Source organism: Thermobia domestica, chromosome 5, assembly GCF_964235325.1.
Source record: "Thermobia domestica chromosome 5, izTheDome1.hap1.1, whole genome shotgun sequence".
NCBI classification, from domain to species: domain Eukaryota; kingdom Metazoa; phylum Arthropoda; class Insecta; order Zygentoma; family Lepismatidae; genus Thermobia; species Thermobia domestica.
In genome coordinates this window covers 250,345,646-250,359,227 of record NC_137458.1, presented here as the reverse complement: position 1 = coordinate 250,359,227, position 13,582 = coordinate 250,345,646, and positions in this window count along the sequence as shown.

Here is a 13,582-nt window from a genome sequence, read left to right as displayed (position 1 = left end):
AAAATATCTCCAAAACTACTTGATGGATCGTCCTCAAATTTGGCCAGGATGTGGAGGGTTTAAAACTTAGGAATCGGGTGCGTTGATAAAGGTAGTCCAACTACTTCTAGTTTTAAAGTTTATCACTATATCATGAATGAAAGCGCCCATACTAGATAGCGAGGAGCAGTTTCCTCTAATCAATTGAGCGTCCCAAGAATATATATCATCTCAACTCTAATCTCTGTACTAAAATCATAGTAATAGAAATCCACCACAACTGCTGTTTTCAATATTGATCTGCATCAGGGGTAAAAGTGGATTTGAAAATGTAGGGGGACGCACGACATCATGCCGTCCCCCGTGTTTAACTTTGCTCATTTTTTTTCTTAAGGAATGAGGGACGCCATAGATATTGTTTGGAAGTGGGATAACGACGTCCCCCGGCGTTCCCCCCCACTTTTACCCCTTGATCTGTATAGAACAAAAGTGATAAGTCATAGCGAAAGTAGTTTATTTGAAATAAATTTAGCGTTATAAAAAATAAATTTAGCGTTGTCTTCTATCTTAACTACGTATTAAATCGCAAGTCATACAGTTCAACCACTTCCAGATTTAACATTAATCGCTATAGAATAAAAACTTAATAGATAGCAAGAAGCTGATTTCTCTAATGAATTAAGCGTCCAAGAATATATTTCTTTCTCTACTCCAATCTTTTCTAAAACCATAGTAATACAAATCCATTCCAACTCCTGGTTTTTGTATTGATCTACATAGAACCAAAGTGATAAGTGATGGTGAAAAGCGGTTTATTTCGAATCAATTTAGCGTTCTAGGAACAAGTACTGTCTTCTCTCTTAGTCTTATGTTAATCCAGAAGTGATAATATCAACCATTTCCGGTTTTAATGTTGATTACTATATAGTAAAAACGATAATAGATAGCGAGAAGCGTCTTCCTGCATTCAATTTAGTATTCCAAGAATATATTCCATGTTGACTCTAATATCGCTACTGAAAGAATCTACTACCACTTTCGGTTTCAATACTGATTGAGAAAGCACCACGTCATACAAATCATATGATGTACACGCGACAATACTACTACTTGTTTTCTTTTCTTTTCTTTTCTTTTCTTTTCTTTTCTTTTCTTTTCTTTTCTTTTCGTTATTTACGCTCTGAGAAACAAAATATCGAAAATGAATACATGTTTTAGATACATGCTTTCTACTCTTCGTAGTAATAGCTCATTCTCAGACTCAATGTAATTCGTTGTCACGGATTACAATAATCTTCTGCGATATAATTATTTAATTCTAGTCTACACTAATACCCAAAATATCTCTTCATGGCGAAATGCAAAACGTGCATGCTTAGTGTTTGCGTGATCCTGGGTTGGATCTCTGGTGGAAGGGGTATTTGTCTGGACTATAAACTCATGTAATGATTTAGGAGGGCACGGTGGCTCGGTGGTACAGTGCATTCCTCTGGTGTGTGGGGTCCCTAGTTTGATTCCCGGCGAAGTAAATTTGTGGTGGAAAACATCGTGTCCGTGAAATTTCTCGGGGTACTTTCATTTCCACCTACATTCTCATTCCACCAATGCATCTCTCATCATTCACTTGCTTTTAGCATCGCCTCCCTTAGCCTAAAGGACATCATTGTGGGACGTTAAATTGAAATACAGTACTTCATTTCATTTTACTTCACCGTGTATAACTAGCTTTCAATATAACACATACCAAAAACATCCATAAAATATTTCTTAGTTACGGAGATACAAAGCTTTAAACAATATTAAAATGCACTGCTTCTATCGAGGCAACAAAAATAAGCTGTTTCGGCATAACGTCATATATCGGTTCCACCCTCTTAACCGCATTAACAATTCAGGAAATGTTTTCATATTGCAGTTTCTTATTGAAAACCACAAATAAATTTAGTGACATAGTGAAAGTGAAGTGCGAAGTAAGTAAAATAATTTATATAAATATGTGTTGATGAGACCCCATCTCCTTACTTGAAACACATTAAAAAAACATCTGTAATGTTCCATCACTACATATATTTTAGATAAATATCAGCAGGATTATCTAATCTAATATAAATAAAATAAATAGTTTGTTTGTTTGTCTGTCTGTCTGTCTGTGTGCGGCCTATAGGGACCAGACGAGTGGACCGAGAATTATCAAATTTTGGTCAGGGGTACCTTGGCCCAGGCCTCAGATCAAGACGAAGAATTTTTTTCAAATTTTGAACCAGGAGGGTCTCAGGGGGGCGTTTACCGGAACCTGCTTAGGAACCAGACAAATTGACCGAGAGTTACAAAATTTTAGTCACGAATAACTTGGTCCAGGCTCCAGACCAGAGTTAAACGTTTTTGCCAAAACTCGAACCAGGGGGGTCTCAGGGGGGCGTTTACTGGGACATGTAAAGGTAGTAGAAAATGACCGATATTAGTGTCGAATTCATAGTTTTCGCGGTCGCTGAAATCAATGGTGAAACTCCGATCGCATTAACTTTCAAATTCACACTACTCGGCTCCGGGCTGTGTATCAGCGGGGGGGAGGGGAAGGGGGGGAGATACCGAGACATATAAAAGTAATCCAAAATGACCAATATTAGTGTCAAATCCACAGTTTTCGCTTTCGCTGAAATCAATGGTGACACTTCCATCAGCGATGACTTGCAAATTTACTTACAATTGTATGCGGGGCGGAAGTCAGCGGGGAGGGGGTATACCGAGACATGGAAAAAATAGCCCAAAATGACCGATATTAGTATCAAATCCATAGTTTTCGCGGTCGCTGAGATCAATGGTGATACTCCCACAGGCGTTGACTTCCAAATACAGACCCCGTGCGAAGCATGGGTATATTCAACTAGTTTTAATATATTATTAGATCAGAAAAATTAGGAATCAACCTACCACAATAATATAAATGAAAACTAAATCAGGTGAAGACTGAAAATATCTAAGCCACCATATTCTTGCTACAAATATAACTTTTCTTCATTTTGAAAACTTACAGCTCCCAGTGCTTTGAAAGTTCTTGTTCTATTGGCGCCTATACGTTTCTCCCAGTCTCAATTGTACACATCGAAAATTTTTCGTCCCCATACATACATACAGTATTATAAATGATGAATCTCCTACTATTGTAGACCTACAATGGCTTTCATTATAGGACTTTCTACACCAAAAAGCCTTAATGTATTTATCAAAATCCGCATCAAACTACATCCTTTACACTGTTTCTATAATTTACTGTGCATATTAGCAGTTGGTTACCACACACTGTTATTAGAACTGTTCTTATCTTAAAGATATAAGAATCGTATTCTATAGCGTCTTTGCTGTTTTACTATATTTTCACAACGGAAATACTTTCGTGGTGGTTTGGAACTGAAGAAAGTTAATAGCAAACAGAGTCAGATTAAGTACAGATATAGTTAGGCTGCCGAAAGAGCATCATGAATAAGAACAGTGCTCGAGAACTTTTCTTCTGATCTAGGAGACAATTCTCAAAACTATGCAGCATAATAATAAAAATAAAAATACAACTTTATACATGAGCCTACATAGACTGAATCTAAATGATCCAGGCACCATACTCGTATTCAATGCACTGATTTTATTACTGAGCAATACTCCAGAAATATGTTTTAGATTATTCTTTGTATAATGTAAATTAGTACACTATAACCTTGTCCTTAGATATTCGAGTATATTCAAATAATTGATTATAAACAAATAGACAAAAAGTTTCCATTTCAAAGAAACCTTAAGTTCTGTTGCTTTTTTTACTGTACATTTTATTAACAACTTTGTAGACACTTGGAAAACATGAATCATATCTTTTTCTAAGCTGTTTCTGTACTGAGCAGCGCAAACAGTTCCCTCTGAACCGACAGATGATGTACGAACATGACAGTCATTGTTTTAAGAGCAAAAGTAACAAAATGAAATTCAATCTCAAATTTTGTTCTAGTTAGAATCAACACATGAGCAAAACGAAATGTTTTTCGTAATAAGCTAGCTTTAAAGTATTTTATACGGGGCTTCAAGTTTCACCTATTCAGGATTTGGTTAATACCTCCAAGCTATGTAAATTTCAATCAAAGCGATGACACAGAGTTAATTCCTTATTAGGCGAAAGTTGAATTAAAAAAAAAAAAAAAAAACTTGGTTTAGCTCGCATACTTTGATAGTTCTGCATCTCAATGATAGTTGATATTTTCTCTTGAAACTATTTTCACTCTCTTATTGAATAGTATAGTATATAGGGGAAAATTTTGACAAATCCAGCAAAAATTAGTAGCATAATGAAACTTGCAAGATAGTTTCCTTTCATCAAGTATAGAAATATGCTAAAAGTCCCCGAACTTCCCTGTTGAGTTTCATCCAATGGCTACCATATCCAATTTGGCCGCCACTGTCCTTAGAACAATCATGTTTTCCTTGATTTCTAACCTTAGGTTCAATTCTACGGTCTTCGAGTCTTCGAACTTATAACAAAATATTTTGTAAACAAAATTTCCGGATATAGTATACGTAAGACCGTCTGAGTTCCAGAAGAAGCTGGACGCTCATACTTTTAGGGATTATTCATTGAGTATCTACGAACTTAGAAAGGGGGTAACAAACCCACTTTCATTTACTTATCCACTGATACCAAAATAAAAAAGAACGTACCTATTTGCCCTTGTACTTTATATTCTATAGCGCATTACATTATATGCAACAAGGATTTTGGTCTGCATCATGATATAAATTTAAAAATATTTAACATCTTTCGAATCGAAATCAACAAAATTTATTCTAGAAAGTAAAAATAGAATGTTAAGCACATATAATGAAGACAACGCAGTGATTTAATTTGGTAACGTATAAATATATAATATGAAGTATCCTCGCGCACGGAAGACAGGGGGTTCTCATGTATACTATTACCAAATTTCCTTTGATATATAATTCGTCTCTATAGATCATGTAGATATAAAGTTAGAAATGGTAGAGTTGGCTTGTTTCGCTTATTCTTGTACCTGTATTTCCTCCAGGCGTATTGTTTTTATTTCCTTGGTTTTCCATACATATAATATTTATATAAGTAAAAAAATTAAAAAATAATACATAAATATCGGCTTAATATTAACTGTTACATGCAAAATATGATAAATTTGAGAATAATGGTGCATTATGTGTTACTCCTTCTAGGTTACAGGTTCGGAGACAAGACGGTGTGCCCTCATAAGAAAGTGTCTAAATTGGATGTAACGATGTAACGAATTTGATAGATATCGTAGACAGTTATGCTAATCTAAATACCAATGAAAGAAAACTTGGATATTCAGACGTGAATGAACCTTACATCCAAGGTATTTTTGTACAGCTAATGTTACCTGTAGATTCCGGAGAACATTGGTTTACAGATACATCATATTTTTTTCTTTAAACTTTCTGGTAATATATCCCTTTCACAAAATATAGAAATCAAAAGAATAAATAATTGTAGTTTATATCTTTAGATTATCATTTGTGGTTTAAAATTACACAAAAGTATTTTCTAAATTATTTAGTAGTTTCGTTTTAAGACAATACACTATATATCACACTTCCTTTCTTCTTTTTTAAACTTAATTATAAAATTTTCAAAGATTATTTATATGTCAGAGAGACAATTTTATAACATAAACATGAGGTACTTAACAAGTAGTAAACTTGAATCCAACAGCGCAGATAGACATAACGTCGGCATATTGAATAAACATAAACCAAACATTCAAACGTTAACATTGAAATAAAATGAACAAAGCTGAAACGGTCCGTTACAATTATACGAAGTTTCCGTAAAATTAATTAGCAAAATAGTCTACAGAAAAACGTTATTTATGCAAAATTAAGTTTTTTTTCTTAAATAAACGATGGAAATCACTTATAGTACATAAAAAAACACAAAAATTAACTTACCCCTGGCACGGTGCATGGTGCACTGTTGGGACATAAACGATACGATTGGGATGAATCAGACCCACTGCTGCATCAGACGAAAAAAAAGACGTCGAAACAACGAGTTTTAAAAAGAGTGTTTATATTTTAGTAATTATGGTTTTATATACCGGTAATAAACTCTGCTTCTTTCAAAACATTATAGGTACCTATTACACTGAAAAATTAAAAAGAAAAAGAAAGAAGGAACTTCGAAAGATTCATGAAAGTAACGTATAATTTGAGAATAGCTCAACAGAAAAATAATGTAATCATGTCACTTTCATCCTGTTGTTTTATGATTCCCAAAATGTCATTTCCCTGCAATTAGTGCATATGTTTGATTCCCAAAATGTGATTTCCCTACAAGTACTGCACATGTCTGAGTAAAACAACCTCGAACGTGAACAGTTGGAATAAGTACATTAAAGTTTTATTGTTGCAATAGACCAGCTTCAGAAAAGAGTTTGGTGATGGTATGTCCAACTGTTCAACAGATAGAAGACTAAGCGACACAAGCCTACTCTATCATTTGTAACTATATTTACCCAAGGGCGCCGATTTCTCTGTAAATTTGGGGAGGGGGCAATCAGATGCAGAAGGTATATATATGAGGATTTTAAGACTAATTGCATTCAAATTATGCCAAATATTGTATTGTATATTCGTAAATACAATGGGGGAGGTCGACATGAGCTTTGGGGAAGGGGCCCCGGCCTTCCAGGATCGGCGCCCTTGTATCTACCGAACCTACAGAAATGCATTATATATCAAACGAAAGGAAACGTTATTTACAAAATATTTTGTTATAAATTCGAAGACCGTAAAATTGAACCTAAGATAAGAAATCAAGGAAAACATGTGTTATGATTATTTTATTGAAATATTAAAAAACTTTTTTATATGAATGTACGAACACAAACTTTTAAATAGTGTAGTACTAGAGAAGAATAACAAAATACGTCATGAGACAAATAACAAAATACGTCATGAAACAAATAAGTTGTTTGTCACGTAGTTCACTCTCTCCAACCAGTATATAAGCTTCGGAAAATTAGAACTTTTATGAATCAGGAATCAGACATCGACTCAGATCTTACATCATACTTTGCGTCTCGCATTTGGACTAGAAGCCACGACGAAGATGGTCAATATTGAGTTGAGAGAGAGACCTCCGAACTACACATGTAAGTTTTAACCTTTCGAATAATTTCAGTCTCTAAGAAGAAGTAATTTCTTCTATGGCAGTCTCCTGCTAAAGGCCTCATAAATAACAGATTCTTAAACTTTGCTTTATTTGTTAATTTCTTTATTGTAAATCACTGCAGACAAACTTGAGCTCATTTATTATTAACATTTGATTTATTATGTCTGCATATTGTAAAGTGACATTATATTCTTTGTAATAAATTTATATTTTGAAAATTCTATTCTTTTCACACATACTACTGAATTTAGCAATTTAACTGTTATTATGAGAAAGATACTAACCACTATACTAAAAGGTAAACACTCAGTGAACTAAATCCTTTTAAATTAAACATGGCTCCATGCCTTTTAAATCGTTCTTATTGCAAACGATTATATCTCTGCAGCCTAGATTTGTTCCTTTGTTTGCTCAACATCAGTTTGAAAATTTTTCACAGTTAATAAACAAAGCTCAGATTATAGAAAATTCAGATGCTTTATTAAGATACAGGACGGAACAGGAACACAAACACGTTGCATTCCAAGACTCTGCTACCTCCCCTCCCTCCGCTTCGTCTTCCACGGATGAACAGTTAGAGAAAATATCAAAACAACTTGAAGCATTGCAGGTAAATTTAGCAACGCGTGCAGAGGACAGTCAGGTTATTGCTTCAGTTTCACAACAACAAGGAAATCACAAACAGTATTACAGGAAATCCCGTAGTGTTTCTCCTTATAAGAATAAAAATCAAAACACTGGTCAAGGTAGGCAAAATAACTCACAAAACAAAAACAAGAAGAAACATAAGTTTTCCAATGGAAAACAAAATTCTAAGAGGTTTTATCAACAGTATTATGCTGTTCCCCCTTTTCCATATTACATGCAACCTTTTGGACAGCCATATGGTTCCTACTTTCCATCTTTTACTTCACAAAATAACTATCCTGCGTTAGAATATGGACCATTATCAAAAAACGGGAATCAATAGGGGATGGGCATAGTATGTTTTTTCGGACTCCCACCCCGCAATTTAATGAATTAATCCCAATATATTCTCTGCCCACTAGAACAAATTCTGTATATTCCCCCTCAAATTTAAATCCGGAAGCACCATCTTTTATACCTACTGCACACACAAGCTTGCACGTTCCTAGAGAAAGTATCGATACTTTTCATAATAGGCAATCATTTCACTTGCCGTCCAAGGCAACAGCAAGTCAAGAGTCACATACCAGTTTATTATACTCACAAACTAATTCCCTTGCAAGTGATATACCTAAAGCTACTACTATATGTGTGAAACAAAACAAGCATGAAACACATGCCGTTCAGCCTCAGCAATCACATACTAAAGTAACAGTCCCTTTAGTATTTAGGAATCAACTTCCGTATGTAACTGGTACCATATCGAGTCAACAGTATAACTTCTTACTGGACACAGGCGCTATGACATCTCTGATACATTACTCCTTAGTGCCGCGTAATTGTAAGATATTTCAACTAACTACTAAAGTATACGGCATCAGTTCTACTCCATTACACTTAACAAAAGCAGCATACATTCCGATAGTTATAGCGGGTAAAACTTTTCAAGTTTTATTCCGTATTTCCCCGATTGCCAATATTCCTATTTTACTTTCTAACAGATTTTTGACAAATCATGAGGCTAATATTTCATATAAAGCCAACACTGTTACTCTTACCCATTATGGGGACACCCATAGATTTCCTAGGGAAAGTGACAAAGAAACATCATTGTCAGCTAAAGTGAGTAGAAACTGCAAATTCAATTTTTATGTTAGACAAGGTACAGCCATTCCTCCAAATTCAATAAGGTATGTTCCTCTTACTCTTGATACTCCAGTCTCGAATACTGAATTTATAGTTCAAAATCCAATCATTAGAAATATGCAAGGTTGTGTATTCATGCAAACAGCAGTAAATTCCAATAATATGTATTTACCGATAGTAAATCCGGGAAATACTAAGAAATATTTGCAGAAAGGAACACATATAGCTCAGGGCGCTTTATTACCAAAGGACACACAGAAGGCTTATGTATATCTCATACGTAAACTTTACGAACCAACGAAAAAACAAACACGTGATAGGGTGGCCAAACGTCTTGAAAAAATCAAACCATACATAGACTACAGTAAGTTTAATATTAATCCTGATTTAACGCCAGATCAACAAGAGAAGATACTTTCAGTTTTAAAAAGACATCCAACATGTTTTTCTTGGCATAATAAGGATTTCCAAGTTATAGACTGCTACTCTGCTACACTTAATGTAGTAGACAGAGAACCGTGGACAGTTCCTACATATACCATTCCTTTTCGTCTTCGTGCTAAAGTCAAAGAAAAGATACAAGAAATGATTGACAATGGAATCATATCAAAATCAGACAGTTTCTATAGAAACAACCTCATCGCAGTTCCTAAACGAGATTCGAACCAAGTACGTCTCGTCTTAGATCTCAGAGAACTTTCATCCCGTTCAAAACCGGTCAGCGAATTATCCCCTGGTGTTCAGGACATATTAGACCAATTAGCACAGGCTCGTTACTGTATAAAAACTGACATGGAGCAAAGTTTTTATCAGGTCAAATTAGACGAGGCAGATCAAGAATTAACCAGTTTCAGCGTGCATCAATTAGGGTTACCTCACAGTCTCTTTAAAATGAACACTTTACCCCAAGGTTTTCGGACATCAACTTTAATTTTACATAGGATAGTTAAAGATATGTTTAGAGATTTCTCCCCCAAAGAATTTCTTTCGTATGTGGACGATTTAATTTTCTTCGGAAATACGTTTGACGGAATGCTTAGAGTCTTAGAAAAAGCATTGCAAACTGCAGAAAAATTTGGTCTTTTGTTTAGTTTAAACAAAACTCAATTTGGAGTACAGAAATTTAAATTTCTTGGATACATAATAGATCAGGGCACTATTTCACAAGACCCTGACAAAGTCAAGGCATTAACTTCATTAGAACGTCCGAAAACTCCCAAGCAGTTAAAAGCATTCTTAGCTGCATTGCAGTATAACAGAATGTTTTATAACAAACTGTCAATAGTTGCCGCCCCATTACACAAATTTGCTGCAACAAAAGAAAAGCTGTTGAAGTGGACCCCAGAATTAATTGAAGCCTTTGAGAAATTAAAACAAATGGTCACTTCAGCCCCCATTTTACAAATTTACAACCCGTCCGCTGAACATATGCTCGTCACAGATTCCAGTTCCATTGGCTGTGCTGCGGCGCTTCTACAGAAACTTCCTAATGAGAAACATTGGTCTATTGTACAATTTGCTAGCGCTACTCTCGCACCTAGAGTAAAAGCATACCCTATTTATTATGCTGAACTTTTTGCAGTGTTTTTCGCTCTTCGTAAGTTTTACGGATATCTCATAGGTGGACACTTTACTATTTTGACAGACAATTTGGCATTAGTAGCTGTCAAGAAAACTACAAATCTCACAGCACAAATGGTCAGGTGGTTAAGTTACATACAAATTTTTGATTTTACTATTCGCCACATTAAATCCAAGCAGAATGCCCTTTGTGATTATCTTTCTCGCCATCCTTTAAACTTATCCCCGGAAGAATATGAAGAAATAGAACCAGAAGAACATCCCTATGCTTTCTTGGTTTTAGATAGTAATACTGATATAGCTGAATTACAACGTTCAGATCCGAAATTTTCTAAAATATACAGGGTGTTACAAAATAAGGAGACAACTCATCCTAAGTGTGCACTTTGGTCAAAGCAATATCAAATACAAGATCATAAATTATACAGAATCATATATACACCAGCAGAAACTAAATTACGACTATGCATTCCAAATTCATTGAAAGATACAGTCTTTCAAGAATTTCATTCAGACACCCATCCTGGTTTGCATAAGTTAAAATTTCTGATCAAAGATAGGTATTATATACCTAACTTACAAAATTGGCTCCGTTCAAAATTAAATGGATGCATAGAATGCAATAAATTTAAGCGAAGTTATCGCCCTAATGATATTCACATACAAACACATCAGCCGTCAGTACTCTTTGACACCTGGTTTGTGGATGCTATAGGCAAATTACCCACGTCAAATGGTTACAATTATATTTATGTGGCTACAGAAGCAGTAACCTCCTATGTAGTGTCTAAACCTGTCAAAGATATGACTACTGATACATTTCTCCAATTTATATATGAGAATATCATTTTGCAGTATGGTTCGCCAAAATGCATACATATGGATAAAGCTCCGAACCACACCGCCATTAAAGTACAGGAATTTTTTAAATCACTAAATATTCAGGCAAGATTTGCGCTTCCCGCATCACATCGTTCCATTGGCTCTGTAGAGGCAGCAATCTCCAAAATTCAATCTGCCATTAGGTTTCTATCTAAACTAGACCATTCCACATGGTCTCAGTATGTCCAACAAGCTGTAAGTGTTTGTAACAATACGCCACTGACTCAATCAGGTACAGCTCCTTTCACATTACTTTATGGCCAACAATACAGATTTCCCATAGATAATATCTTACAGATACCTACAAATAAAGAGGACCAAGACAATAGACTATTACAAATTGATGAACTTAGGTCTTTGGTTCATTTCCATAAACATAGGATCTTTCAGCAATTAAAATCCAAAGCTCAAAATAAGCCCAGGGATTATCCTTTAGGAAGTCAGGTTATGGTTAAGAAAATGCACACAAAGAAGGGTGAGTCACCATCAATGTCTGCACTCTATACAGGACCACATACAGTGAAAGCTAAGTCCTATCACAAAAATGAGTATATTATAGACATTAATGGTACATTGCAACCCATAGCCATAGATCGTTTAAAGCTTTACATCCCTGATACATCTCCAGATCCTATTTTTCAAGCCAAATATAGAAAATACATGGCTAATAGAGTACCCAAGTAGTATTATAACTATAATGTACATAGTAGATACATATATCTCATTTCTATGAGTACTTCTTATATCTCTTATAATTGTATATTTATATTTACATGTAACATTGAAATGTTACACATTTCCTTTAGGTTGAGATGAGAGATAAAAAAAAAAGTTAGTTGTTCTGTTACGTTATTGTTTCATATGCTTTCTTTCTAATTGCAATATTTTAATGCACAGACATACTTACTTCAATATATATATATATTTATATTTAGTATTTGTATATTTAGTAATATATTTAGTTCATACATAAAATATGGCTGTAAATAGTTTAGAATATAGGTGTAATAACATCCTCCCCCCTACTCTTAGAACCCTCTCCCCTATAATTAGTACCACCCACCCCAATATAGATCTAGTACCCACTCTATTCCTCAATCTTTCCTCTGACTCAAACAACAGAGTTTGATTGACAAGTTTATGGGTATTTTAGGTCTTAAAAAAAAATGGTTCAAAGAATCGAAATTAGGTTAACATTACTTTCTAAAAGGAATTTTTAAAGGTATTACATATCTCAATTTATTTATTTTCAATAATATTACAGAAAGTCCTTCAATTCTTCCGTATTCATCATATTGCAGAAATTAACATGCCAATAACAAGTCAGGTTATTCCTCCTTCTTATATATAGTTTCCCACTCACGTCACTTCAATTCTGTTATTTCTATATTTCTATTTCTATAACGGCATTTCCCGTTATGGATACACTTCAATGAAATTTCTCCAAGTGTGCGTGGTTTATTTCAGAGCCAGTTTTATTTCAGATCTGTTGAATAACGTATGTATGTAATAAATCCTCTTTCCCCTTATCCCATTAAATTCGCGTTGTCACACCCTATATCCTAATACCTCTCACTTATGTATATATATTATTTAAAATATCAGTCATTAATCTCTCTCTCATCTCTCCTCATTCTACACGGCTCCATGCCATCGCTCAGCTGTATCCAGCCTCCGAGATGATCTCGCTTCCAGAGATCACAGATGTCTACGTAATAAGGACTACCAGTCACGATGATTGACCGCAGACAGCAATCTACACAGCATTCCTGATACTTCAATTGTCATCAGCAGCATCCCAGGCAGTCAATGTTCCAGTTTCCAGCAGGTGTTTCCAGTGGTTCTCCAGCAGACGCCTCATCGAAGTGGACTCAGCATGGACACGAACCAGTCATCTCCAGTTATCCAGTCCCACCTGATAGACGCCAGTTCAATTTCCCACCCCACCCCCATGTGTTTCACTCATTACATTCACAACAAGACGCCACAAACTATCGTCTTCGACTATCGTTTGTGTTACATCTTGTGTTCATCATCTCTCTCCAGCATCATGGTTTGGTAGCTAGCACCCTTGCAGATGACCAGCGGCAGTATTGACATCTTAAGACACCAGTTCGCAGCCAGGGTTTCCGTCATCCGACATGATGTTCAGTGCAGTCATCCCACGAA